The sequence below is a fragment of the Dendrobates tinctorius genome, unplaced genomic scaffold (genome assembly GCF_039654945.1).
Source record: "Dendrobates tinctorius isolate UK_male_01 unplaced genomic scaffold, ASM3965494v1 ptg000140l, whole genome shotgun sequence".
Classification (NCBI taxonomy): Eukaryota; Metazoa; Chordata; class Amphibia; order Anura; family Dendrobatidae; genus Dendrobates; species Dendrobates tinctorius.
The window spans coordinates 1,741,630-1,753,946 of record NW_027361808.1 but is presented as its reverse complement, the minus strand read 5'-3'; the positions used below and the strand labels follow the sequence as shown (position 1 = coordinate 1,753,946).

General features: G+C 45.2%; 1 protein-coding gene across 1 annotated transcript in view; it reads left to right on the top strand.

The window, feature by feature from the left end:
• UNC93A (unc-93 homolog A) overlaps positions 1–12,317 on the top strand; it is a 284,218-nt gene that overhangs the window by 65,930 nt on the left and 205,971 nt on the right. The window lies entirely within an intron of this gene.

Sequence of the window (12,317 nt, the reverse complement as noted above, 5' to 3'; positions counted from 1 at the left end):
AGCATGCTGTGTCTATGTTATAATATTTAGGTTTATGTGTGTCTAAATATATATATTTCTTCCCCTTCTCATTCTATGACTGTTGAATTGCATTGGTAAGCGTATGTTAGTATGCTGACATGGTTTTTTTGAATTGAGACAGAGATGTAAAATGTAGTAGACAAATGTTTACTTTTGCCTTTTTTTTTGTTTTGTTTTTTTAAAGCAAAACATATTCTTGCCATATCACAAATGTGGCAATGGGCCAATTTGGCCTTTTTGCAGATGTGAAAATTGTGTCACAATAAAATTTTCAAACATGGAAAATTACAAAAATAACATTAGGGAATAACAAAATGGAAAGATTATAAAGTTTGGTGTGTTGGGGGAGGAGAATGCGGAAGACCAGCCTGTGTTTGGTGCTGGCTACTTTGCCCAACTTGCCCATTGCCCTGTGTTGGGGCGTACTGTTGACCATGATGTGGGTATTGTACTGCCTCCTGGGATTGGGCTTGGTACTGGCCAGAGTGATACTGACCAGGGGCATCTTGTTGGGTCAGGTAGGCCCATGTCTCATATCCACCAATATAGCCATGTCGTCCCCAATCAGGTTGGGACCAGCCTCCAACACTGGGTGGGAAAAAGTGGCCATATTGGTGGGGTTGGCTAGAGGCAGACATATGTGGCTGGTGTTGGAAAGGTTGGGTGGGGGGAGGAAGGGGGTGAGGTGTAGGCCCACGCATTTGAGGATCCTCAGAGCCTGCTTGAGCAAGCATGGGTGTGGGTGGTCTAAGGCGCATTAGATTTCTGGGTGAAAGCTGCCACCTCTCCAGATATTCAAATAACTCATATGGGGTATTGGGGGGTGTGCTTGTATCAAGCAGGATCTGAAAACATCCTCGAATACGGAGCCTCACCTCACAGGAAAGGGCACGTAGATAAAGGGCCAGGCTACGTGAGTAAGCCTCCTCGCCATCATCTGTATTCACTCTAGCCAGATAGTTGAGGACTCCTGTGTCCACATTGGTACGGGTATCTTGGGCAGGGATATGGCGCCTTCTTCTTCCTCGCTGGGATGGTCCAGCAGGCTGTGGGGAGCCCCGGATCTGGCCAGTTGGGCTGCTGCTCATGTTGCCTTGCTCCTTCAGTATGGCTGATGGTGCAGCAGCAGACGGTCCTGGTGGTGGGGTTTGTGGCGCAGGCACTGGGTTTTCCTGACAGGATTCTTCACCCATGAGAAGATGGGCCAGCCACCTCATCCCCTGCAGACCCAGGATCAATGATGGGCTCTGTTTCTGAGCTAGTTCCTCTCTCCGTAAGGTTGGACTGAGTTCTGTTACGAAATAGAACACAGCCAAAAATAAATCAATATTTTTGGCCCTGTAAAGTATGTGTGTAATGTGGTGTGAGGTATCTACTTACGGTCTCAGATCCTGAATAGGGGCGAGGAAGGATAGGCGGTCATAATATATATATTTCCTCTTTATGTTGCCCACATCACCACTCCTGGACCGCTGCTGACGTTCGCGCCTGTATTGATCGCGGATGCTGCGCCAGCGTCTCATCACATCTTCCACTGCAATGTGACAGGAAAAATTCACCATTTAACATATTTTATAGGTCAAATTTGCTACCAGTAGTCTAGACATGTGGCCTTCTGGGGTGTGCTTTCTACCCAGGGTGGCATATCTAATTGGGGCATCCAGGCCAGATACACAGGGTCACAGTTGTTCATGTATGAAGTAACTACACTTAAAAACTTGTTTGGCTAGGAGGATGAGGAGCTTGTGGCCTGGGCCAAATTATGGCAGTGTGAAACCATGTGTCACATCCAAATCTACCCGCCTCATGAGGAAAAAAGTACAAGCACAGGAAGGGGATGGGGCGGATTCTATATGCATTTTTGGATGTGAGGTATTTTTAATCAGTTTTTGGCTTGTACTTACTCAGATTCTGCTGCTCCTCATGTGGCCGATCACCAAAATCATGGAACATCTGGCGACATATGCGCCTCCATGACGCCTCCTTTCTTGCCCGGTTGGCATAATGGGCATCACGTTGGTCCCAGATTTCTGGCCGCTCCTGCACTAGCACAATCAACATCTCCACATTTAGGAAATATGGCGCCATGACGCTACAGGACTCCGTGGAGGCGTACTTCCTGGATGTCTGGAGCGCTTTTTGAGCTCATTTGCATGTCTAAGCTTCCTGATGATGGATTGGCCCATTTCCTGTCACCTGCCAAAAGACCTGCGTATTTCTCGCAAGTCACACGTGTGGTCCGTGTGTAATCCATATTTTTTGTGCACCCATGGACTTGCATTGGCGTACTACGGGCGTAGTACGCTGACAATCGCAGCATGCTGCGATTGGCACGGACCATAGAATATGGACGAGAAATATACGGCTGTTGGGAGCAAACCCATAGAGAATCATTGGTCCGTGTGTAATGCGTGCTTTGAACGCCTCTCACTCGTCCGTATTCCTCTCTAGTGTGACCCCGGCCATATAGTCTGAATGCAAGCATCCTATTATCTATGATACCAAAAGGAAGTAAGTCAAGACACCTATTCATTGTAAGTCATAAAGGAAGCAACCTAAGAAACGCAAAGGCTATCATATACATCAACTTTGTAATGTTATTTTAACTAAATATCATTCTAAATCTGAGAGATATAAATGTCTTTTAAAATATGATATTAATGAATATAAAAATAAAGAAAGGACATTACTACAATTATTATGACAATTCCGTGGTCTGGAGTACATTTCTTTGGTATATAACACTCAATAAATGTCTTAACCCCTTCATGACCAAGCCTATTTTGACCTTAATGACCTGGCCATTTTTTGCAATTCTGACCAGTGTTCCTTTATGAGGTAATAACTCAGGAACACTTCAATGCTTCCTAGCGATTCTGAGATTGCTGTTTCGTGACATATTGGGCTTCATGTTAGTGGTAAGTTTTCACAATTTTCAAATTTTGAATTTTTATTCTGTTAAACCAGAGAGTTATGTGACACAAACTAGTTAATAAATAACATTTCCCACATGTCATCAGCACAATTTTGGAAACAAAATTTTGTTTTGTTAGGACCCTAGGGTTAAAAATTGACCAGCGATTTCTCATTTTTACAACGAAATTTACAAAACCATTTTTTTAGGGACCACCTCACATTGGAAGTTACTTTGAGGGGTCTACATGGCAGAAAATACCCAAAAGTGACACCATTCTAAAAACTGAACCCCTCAAGCTACTCAAAACTACACTGAAGAAGATTATTAACCCTTCAGGTGCTTCACAGGGACTAAAGCAACATGGAAGGAAAAAATGGACATTTTAATTTTTCCAACAAAAATTTTATTTTTGCATCAATTTTTTGATTTTCACATGGGCAACAAGATAAAATGAATCCTAAAATTTGTTGGGCAATTTCTCCTGAGTACACCGATACCTCATATGTGTGGTCATAAACCACTGTTTGGGTGCATGGCAGGGCTCAGAAGGGAAGGAGCGCCAATTGACTTTTTGAATGGAAAGTATGCTGGAATATTTAGTGGTTGCCATGTCAGGTTTGGAGAGTCCCTGTGCACCTAAACATTGGAGCACCCCCACAAGTGACCCTATTTTGGAAACTAGACCCTCCAAGGAACTTATCTAGATGCATAGTAAGCACTTTGAACCCCTAGGTGCTTCACAAATTGATCCGTAAAAAAAAAGTACTTTTTTTTCACAAAAATTTTCTTTTAGCCTCAGATTTTTCATTTTCGCATAAGACACAGGGTAATATGGATTCTAAAATTTGTTGGGCGATTTCTTCTGAGTACACTGATACCACATATGTGGTCATAAACCACTGTTTGGGTGCACGGCAGGGCTCAGAGGGGAAGGAGCACCATTTGACTTTTTGAATGGAAAATATGCTGGAATATTTAGCAGTTGCCATGTCGCGTTTGGAGAGTCCCTGTGTGCCTAAACATTGGAGCTCCCCCACAAGTGACCCTATTTTGGAAACTAGACCCTCCAAGGAACTTATCTAGATGCATAGTGAGCACTTTGAACCCCCAGGTGGTTCACAAATTGGTCCGTAAAAAAGAAAAAGTACTGTTTTTTCACAAAAATTTTCTTTTAGCCTCAGTTTTTTCATTTTCACACGGACCACAGGGTAAAATGGATCCTAAAATTTGTTGGGCAATTTCTGCTGAGTACACCGATACCTTATATGTGGTCGTAAACCACTGTTTGGGCGCACGGCAGGGCTCAGAATGGAAGGAGCACCATTTGACTTTTTGAATGGAAAATATGCTGGAATATTTAGCGATTGCCATGTGGCGTTTGGAGAGTCCCTGTGTGCCTAAACATTGGAGCTCCCCCACAAGTCACCCCATTTTGGAAACTAGACCCCCAAAGGAACTAATCTAGATGTGTGGTGAGCACTTTGAACCCCCAAGTGCTTCACAGAAGATTATAACACAGAGCAGAGAAAATAAAAAATCATTTTTTATCCTCAAAAATTATTTTTTAGCAAGCTAATATTTATTTTCCCAAGGGAAACAGGATAAGATGGACCCCAAAAGTTGTTGTCCAGTTTGTCCTGAGTATGCCGGTTCCCCAAATGTGGGGGGGAACCACTGTTTGGGCGCACGGCAGGGCTCAGAAGGAAAGGAGTGCTATTTGACTTTTTGAATAGAAAATTAGCTCCAATCGTTAGCGGACACCATGTCGTGTTTGGAGAGCCCCTGTGTGCCCAAACTTTGGAACTCCCCCACAAGTGACCCCATTTTGGAAACTAAACCCCCTAAGGAACTTATCTAGATGCATAGTGAGCACTTTGAACCTCCAGGTGCTTCACAGAAGTTTATAACACAGAGCCGTGAAAATAAAATTAATTTTTTTTTCCTCAAAAAATGATTTTTAGCCTGCTAATTTTTATTTTCACAATGGTAACAGGAGAAATTGGACCCCAAAAGTTGTTGTCCAATTTGTCCTGAGTACACTTGTACCCCATATGTGGGGCAGAACCACTGTTTGGGCACACGTCGGGGATCAGAAGGGAAGTGTTAGGCGTCAGGTTTCTGCGTCTGCTCTGCAGGAATCCAGAGACTCACATTCTGCGGTCTCCTGCTGTCTTTCTACTGCAGAGTAGATTACTTTGCAGCAGACCGCTCCAGAGACTTAGTCCCTCTGTGCTCCTACTGGGCATGCTCACGAGACGATCTCCAATTGGAGATCGGGAGTCATGTGGCCAGGTCCTGTTCCAGATCTCATTGGTCCATCTCAGAGATCTGGAAGGTCCCGCACAGCTATAAAAAGTGCGCATGGCCGTTCCGCCATACGCTAGTATAGACTATACTTGCTATGTGTGAATGGTGACGGATGTATGATTCTGGTGACTGACTCATTATAAATCCCCTTCCCTCTGATATTACGTATGTGGATAGGGAATTAGTTTAGCAGTCAGCGCCAGTCAGTGTCAAGCCTTAGGCCACTGTGCACACCGCACCTCTACACTAGCGTCCGACATTGCGCGTGCTTTCTAGCTTTGTCGTCGAGCAGCAGTGTCCTACGCCGTGCTGCAGTTGCAGCCCTTCTTGGCGCTCGCAGCAGCGACGCCGCACACATGGTAGGTCTAGATGGACGCAGCTCCTCTGTCATAGGTTCTGATCCTGTGACCAGATACCGTGTGTGCATTTTCCTGAGGCCTGTGACACTAACAGGCTCAGCGTTTTTGCATGTTTATGTTGCGGAGCCTCTGTGTGTGAACAGAGCCCGCTCTGCACACTTCGGGTGAAGTTAAACCCGTGAGTAGTGTTGATCATTCCGATACTGCAAATATTGGGTATCGGCCGATATTCGCTGTATCGGAATTCCGATACCGAGTACCGATATTTTTTCAATATCGGATACCGGAATCGGAAGTCCCAATAATGCAATGAGCCACTGTTGTGGCTGTGACTGGCTGCTGAAATGATGTCATCATAATGCGTGGACTGTGCGCATCATGAAGCGCGGTCTGTGCCGACTGCGGGGAGTCTGTACAGGCCTGCCAGGGGCCTGTGCCGGCTGTCGGGGGCCTGTACAGGCCTCTCGGGGGTCTATGTGGGCCTGCCGGGGCCTGTACGGGCCTGCTGGAGGCCTGTGCCGGCTGTCGGAGGCCTGTACGGGCCTCTCGGGGGTCTATGCGGGTCTGCCGGGGCCCGGAGCAGGCCTGCCGGGACCAGTACGGGCCTGTCGGGGGCCTGTGCCGGCTGTCAGGGGCCTGTATGGGCCTCTCGGGGGTCTATGCGGGCCTGCCGGGGCCTGTATGGGCCTCTCGGGGGTCTATGTAGGCCTGCCAGGGCCCTTTGAGGGCCTGCCGGGGCCTGTATGGGCCTCTCGGGGGTCTATGTGGGACTGCCGGGAGTTGTGTGTGTGTGTGCAGGCATCGTCCGATGGGACTGCAAGTCCCATCGGGCGATGCCTGGTACAATGACAGTGATTGACACATTAGCCATTGATGGGACAGTAGTAGTCCCATCATCCGGCTAATGTGTTGAATGTAAAAAAAAAAACAAACATACATACTACATACATACTACATACTACATACATACTACATACATACTACATTCATACAACATACATACATACTATATGGATCAGGATCAGCAACTCCATCCTCACCTCTCAGTCTGATGTCTATCTCTGCGCCACCTATATACCACCGCCAGAGTCACCCTACTTCAATCCAGACTGCTTCGAGATCTTACAAAGAGAAGCCGCCCACTATCAGGGCCTGGGCAAAGTTCTCATCTTTGGAGAACTCAATGCAAGAACAGGGAGAGAAAACGACTTCCTTACCACGGATGGGAACATCTACATATTTGGAGCAGAGAATAACGGCCAAGACTCAGTAGTCACAGAGAGAAACAACTATGACAGTACAGTCAAAAAAAAAAAGTGGTAAAAAGCTCCTGAACGTATGCAGAAGTTTATGACTTCATATTCTTAACGGACGAACCAAAGGAGACTCCTTAGGGATGTGCACACTAAACTCCCATGTAGGGAGGAGTGTAGTAGATTATGCCATTACAGATATTAACCTGGCAAATATCAGCGCCTTCATAGTCTCCCCACAAACGCACCTGTCAGACCACAGCCAACTTCTTCTGTACCTGAAATCTACAGAGAAACCATCCACTCAAAAGCCTCAGCAGAGCGGCCTCTTCACCCGGCCTCCATCCTATAAATGGCACAAAACGTCAGCATTAAAGTATAAAGAGGCTCCCAGCAGACCTGAAATACAGCGGATGCTCCACGACTTCTACAACTACGAGTACCAGCCTAACCCAAAGGGAGTGAGTCAAGCTGCAAAAGACCTCAACAATATGTTCTATGCAATGGCCAGACTGTCCGACCTTAAAAAAGGCAACTACAAGAGACCAAAAGAAAAACAGATCAACGGATGGTTTGACAGAGAATGTAAAGCCGTACGGAAGACCCTGAAAACAGCCTCAAACAAGAAACACAGAGACCCCAACCATCCGGGTCTGAGGGAAGCCTATGAAACCATACAAAGGCAGTACAAAACCATCCTCACGAGGAAGAAGCAGAGTTACATCTCCACCAAACTTAACCAACTCCAAGACGCCCTCCAAGACAACTCCTTCTGGGAACTATGGAACCACATGGGCACAAAAGACAAGAAAAACAACATCCATATCCAAAATGGCAACATCTGGCTCCAGTACTTCAGAGACCTCTATAAAGACATTCCAAAGGAAGAACTAAGCCAAGAACAGGAAAACATAATGGCAAAACTAAAAGCAATGGAGCAAAAAGTAAAACATTTCCAAAACCCCGTGGATACACCTATTACATTACAGGAAGTAGCAGAGAGAATCTCTTCCATAAGATGTAGAAAAGCCGGTGGCCTGGACGGAATCCTACCAGAAATGCTGAAGTACAGCCCACCAGAAATACAGGCCGCAATGGTTAAACTCTTCAATATTGTGCTAAGTGCCGGCTACTTCCCTCGTACCTGGAATCAAGGCCTCATCACACCCATCCACAAGAATGGGGACAGGTATGACGCAGCCAACTACAGAGGCGTATGTGTCAGCAGCAACCTGGGAAAACTGTTCAACAGCATCCTGAACAAGAGGATCCTCAGTTTCCTCACCGAGCACAACGTCCTCAGCAAGAATCAAGCAGGGTTCATGCCAAACCACCGCACTACTGACCACATCTACACCCTGCACAGCCTCATTCAGAGCCACGTCCACGAAACAAAGAACGGGAAGATATACGCCTGTTTCGTGGACTTTAAAAAGGCCTTTGATTCGGTGTGGCACCCAGGCTTATTCCTGAAACTGCTGGAGAGCGGAATAGGAGGAAAGACCTATGATGTTATCAAAAGCTCCTACACCGAGAACCTCTGCAGTGTGAGTGTGAACGGCAGAAGAACGGCTTATTTCCAGCAGAGCCGGGGAGTCAGACAAGGCTGCAGCCTAAGCCCAACGCTCTTCAAAATTTACATCAACGAGCTGGCTACCGCTCTGGAATCTTCCACAGCACCAGGTCTCACCCTCCATGACGCGCAGGTGAAATTCCTGCTGTATGCAGATGACTTGCTGCTTCTGTCACCAACCGAGTAAGACCTCCAAGACAACTTGAAAATCTTAGAGAAATTCAGCTCCACCTGGGCTCTACCGGTCAACCTAAAGAAAACCAACATCATGGTGTTCCAGAAGAGAAAGAGAAAATCAGACTAGCACCCTTCATTTATCCTCAACAACTGCGCCCTTACAGGAATGGACAAATATACCTACCTGGGCCTAGAGATTCACTGATCAGGGAGCTTCAAACAAGCCATAGAGACCCTGACAGACAAGGCATGCAAAACCTTCAATGCCATCCGAAGGAAACTCTACCATCTAAAGCCACCAGTGAGGGTCTGGTTAAAAATCTTCGACTCTATCATCGCCCCAATCCTCCTGTATGGCAGCGAAGTCTGGGGTCCTCACACCTACCCAGACTGGTCAAGGTGGGATTCAAGCCCAACAGAAATATTCCACCTGGAATTCTGCAAGCACCTTCTCCAAGTCCATCGGAGCACCTCCAACAGTGCTTGCCGGGCCAAGCTGGGCAGATTCCCTCTACACCTAACGGTTCTAAAGAGGGCACTGTCATTCCAGGCTCACCTAAGTAGGAGCAATCCAAGCTCCCATCACCATAAAGCCCTGACACATGTAGGGGAAACAGAAAAAACAGGACCCTTGGAACAGCTCGCCCAAACCCAACCTGACCAGAAAACCAATCACAACAACCTGACAAAAGCCGAAATCAGGAAGATGGTAGACGAAGGCCAGGAGAGGTACGTAAGTGACTGGAAGAACGACATCATCAGCTCACAGAAACTGACCATGTACCAGAGTCTACAGAGAGACTACAGACTGGCTCCATACCAGGAGAAACTCCCAGACCCCAAAGAACGCAAGATCCTTAGCCAGTATAGACTCAGTGCCCACAGTCTGGCCATCGAATCCGGCCGACACAGGCAGAGCTACAAGCCCAGGGAGGAAAGACTGGGCCAACACTGTGACCAGGAGGCCCTGGAGGATGAGACCCACTTCCTGCTACACTGCTCCAAGTACTCAGCAGTGAGGGACACTCACTTCAGGAGACTCTCACATCTCTTCCCGGATTTCACCACCATGAAGGAGGAAGAGAAAACATATATCCTGCTGGGGGAAGAAGAGAGAGCAGTGGAGATAGCAGCGCAATATGTGAGCGAATGTCATAGACTGCGAGAAAGAGAACTATGATATGCCATGGACTTCTATGGCCCCCACCCTGTATATGCCCCAACCCCCCATCCACCTTCCCTATGCCATGGACTTCTATAGCCTCATCCTGGATCTGCCCCCATGCCCCCACCCACCTTCCCTATGCCATGGACTTTTATAGCCCCATCCTGGATCTGCCCCATCCACCTTTCCTACAGCCCCTTCCCAACATCCCTACAGTCCCTGTCCCTATTTCCTTTTATACACTTGCTTTGGAAAAACTAATGTGTATTTAGTCCTGCCAATAAAGCTTCTTTGAATCTTTGAATCTACATACTTCATATATACTACATTCATGCAACATACATACATACTACATACTACATAAATACTACATATATACTATATTCATACAACATACATACATGCTACATACTACCTACATACTTCATATATACTACGTTCATACAACATACATACATACTACATACATACTACATTCATACAACATACATACATACATACTAAATACATACTTCATATATACTGCATTCATACAACATACATACTACATACATACTTCATATATACTACATTCATACAACATACTGTACATACAACATACATACATACTACATATATACTACATTCATACAACATACATACATTCTACATACTACATACATACTTCATATATACTACATTCATACAATATACATACATACAGTTGTGGCCAAATGTATTGACACCCCTGCAATTCTGTCAGATAATACTCAGTTTCTTCCTGAAAATGATTGCAATCACAAATTCTTTGGTATTATTATCTTCATTTAATTTGTCTTAAATGAAAAAACACAAAAGAGAATGAAGCAAAAAGCAAAACATTGATCATTTCACACAAAACTCCAAAAATGGGCCAGACAAAAGTATTGGCACCCTCAGCCTAATACTTGGTTGCACAACCTTTAGCCAAAATAACTGCGACCAACCGCTTCCGGTAACCATCAATGAGTTTCTTACAAGGCTCTGATGGAATTTTAGACCATTCTTCTTTGGCAAACTGCTCCAGGTCCCTGATATTTGAAGGGTGCCTTCTCCAAACTGCCATTTTTAGATCTCTCCACAGGTGTTCTATGGGATTCAGGTATGGACTCATTGCTGGCCACCTTAGAAGTCTCCAGTGCTTTCTCTCAAACCATTTTCTACTGCTTTTTGAAGTGTGTTTTGGGACATTGTCCTGCTGAAAGACCCATGACCTCTGAGGGAGACCCAGCTTTCTCACACTGGGCCCTACATTATGCTGCAAAATTTGTTGGTAGTCTTCAGACTTCATATGCCATGCACACGGTCAAGTAGTCCAGCGCCAGAGGCAGCAAAGCAACCCCAAAACATCAGGGAACCTCCGCCATGTTTGACTGTAGGGACCGTGTTTTTTTCTTTGAATGCCTCTTTTTTTCTCCTGTAAATTCTATGTTGATGACTTTGCCCAAAAAGCTCTACTTTTGTCTCATCTGACCAGAGAACATTCTTCCAAAATGTTTTAAGCTTTTTCCGGTAAGTTTTGGCAAACTCCAGCCTGGCTTTTTTATGTCTCGGGGTAAGGAGTGGGGTCTTCCTGGGTCTCCTACCATACAGTCCCTTTTCATTCAGACACCGATGGATAGTATGGGTTGACACTGTTGTACCCTCGGACTGCAGGGCAGCTTGAACTTGTTTGGATGTTAGTCGAGGTTCTTTATCCAGCATCCGCACAATCTTGCGTTGAAATCTCTTGTCAATTTTTCTTTTCCGTCCACATCTAGGGAGGTTAGCCACAGTGCCATGGGCTTTAAACTTCTTGATGACACTGCGCACGGTAGACACAGGAACATTCAGGTCTTTGGAGATGGACTTGTAGCCTTGAGATTGCTCATGCTTCCTCACAATTTGGTTTCTCAAGTCCTCAGATAGTTCTTTGGTCTTCTTTCTTTTCTCCATGCTCAATGTGGTACACACAAGGACACAGGACAGAGGTTGAGTCAACTTTAATCCATGTCAACTGGCTGCAAGTGTGATTTAGTTATTGCCAACACCTGTTAGGTGCCACAGGTAAGTTACAGGTGCTGTTAATTTCACAAATTAGAGAAGCATCACATGATTTTTCGAACAGTGCCAATACTTTTGTCCACCCTCTTTTTTATGTTTGGTGTGGAATTATATTCAATTTGGCTTTAGGACAATTCTTTTCGTGTTTTTTTCATTTAAGACAAAATAAATGAAGATAATAATACCAAAGAATTTGTGTTTGCAATCATTTTCAGGAAGAAACTGAGTATTATCTGACAGAATTGCAGGGGTGTCAATACTTTTGGCCACAACTGTACTACATACTTGCAACATATATACTACATTCATACAACATACATACAACATGCTGCATACATACAACATACATACATACTACATACAATACATTCATACAATACATATATATAGACATACAGTACATATAACATAGAGTACATACTCACCATCACTTGTCTCTTTGATTCCGAAGCCAGTGTCATCTGTGGAAAAATATGAAAATAAC